We start from the raw sequence: 2,005 nt of genomic DNA, 5'->3' as shown, positions 1-2,005 counted from the left end.
CACACACACACACACACACACACACACACACACACACACACACACACACACACACTCTGAGTGACGCAGCAGAACACACTCTGCGCTCTGATTGGTCGTTATTTTTAGAGGCTTTTATTTCATTCCCTCCCAGATGGACTGAAGGCAGCATTATGGGATGCTGACGGTTACCTTGACGACGAGGCCGCCCATCAGGTTTTGCTGCTCATCGCTCTGCTCCATGTTATCAAACTTCATGTTTGGTCTCAATATTCTCGTGACTCCAGAGAGAAACTGAACATGAGACGATAAAAACGCTAACAAATAAAATGATTTTCACAATCAGATTAAAACCAGATATTTAAAGAAGCAGCTCATGACTCAGGAATGTCTCTGCTGCCTGCTAATGGAGCTGTGAGGGGGTCAGAGGTCAGGGGGCGTCCTGCTGACTGCAGCAGGCCTGCTGGGCCTCCAGAGGTTCTGCTGACTCATCAGAACCTCCAACAGGTCCATAAAGGACAAAGTCAGCCAGAGGTTTTATAAACTGAACATTTAATCTGGATTAATCTGGATTACAGGTTGAATCAGAACCAGACTCCTGGACTTCCTGGGTCCACTTTGGGCACCACTGCAATAAAACAACTTTATTATTTATCTTAAATAATTATCAACTGATAAAATATTTAAAATACAATACAATGACTTTTATAGAAATATTTAATCCCCAAGTTCCTAAAAGCTTCAATTATTAGAATATTTAAAGATGAACAAGGATCTAAAACCAGGAAACTGTGAAATAAGGAGGTGCTGCCCCCTGCTGGTCGGACAACCAGCATCACATCAGAACCACCAGAACCACCAACCGGATCCGTCAAAGTTTCAGTTCAGAGACAAAAAACTAATAAAAAAAGACTCAAATTAGTTTAGCATGAGAATAAAAAGGTCAAAGTTTAACATAAAAGGTTTGCTTTTTATTTTAATGTAGTAATGAGAAGATGATCTTCATTAAATCGGACCTGGTTCTGGTTCTGTCGTCAGAATGAAGAAATGTCTGAAATAATGAGCCTAAAGCATCTTAACCTTTTATTTCTACCCCAATATAAACATTAAAACACGTTAATGAGGATCTGAGCCTCATTCTGCTGCTCTGTAGATTCACAGAAAACTAAAAGACATTAAATCTGCTTTTCTGAAAACAAAGATTCATTTTTTCAGCTGTCAGTAAAAACCTGAACACAAACAAAACTAGATGTTTGAGGTTCATCCTGGTCAACAGAGGAAAAGATGACGCATTTTAAAACTTTTATAAAAATGTGTTTGATTCCACAGTTTTAATCAGCAGCACGTTTTATTTTGAAGTTCTGTGTTTTCATGTCTCAGAGGAAAAATCACCGTTTTCATCCCAGCAGAGCAGAAACGACTTTTCCACATCGATGATCCGTTTCTTTTAAACAGCAGCACAGATTTAATTCTAACTTAATCCAACATCAGCATGAATCCTCTGCAGCACGTGGCTCAGCCTGAGGGGGTCAGAGGTCACTAATCCACCAATCACAGATCAGCCTGCAGCCACGTCTGTCGCTCTTTGCCTGGATCCAAATGAGGTTCAGTAAAAATGACAATTTCTTTTACTGTAACAGAGTTTAATTATTTTTACTGACTTACTGTCTTATTCTCTGATTTTACTTGGTTTTCAGTCTCGGTATAAAACTGACATCAAAGCGTTTCTGGTTCTGGATCCGCTGAGCAGAGAGGCGATGTACCGGCTGCACCACTGGGGGGCGCCAGAGCTGCGCAGCGTGACGTCAGCAGGATTCTGGCAGAGAAACGGACTCGGATCAGGAGCTGAACGTTCTTTGATTATTGATTGGAAGAATTAATTCAGCAGTTCTGCTATTTGAAGACAATATTTGCTTTAGATTAATATTTTTCATATTTGGTGGGATTTTCTGCTGATCAGTGAATCCAATCGGGAGGAAACGGGAGGCACGGCCTCTTCCTCCTCCTCCTCCTCCTCCTCCTCCTC

The sequence above is a fragment of the Poecilia reticulata genome, linkage group LG15, assembly GCF_000633615.1.
Source record: "Poecilia reticulata strain Guanapo linkage group LG15, Guppy_female_1.0+MT, whole genome shotgun sequence".
NCBI lineage: Eukaryota > Metazoa > Chordata > Actinopteri > Cyprinodontiformes > Poeciliidae > Poecilia > Poecilia reticulata.
Note: the sequence above shows the minus strand (reverse complement) of the source record.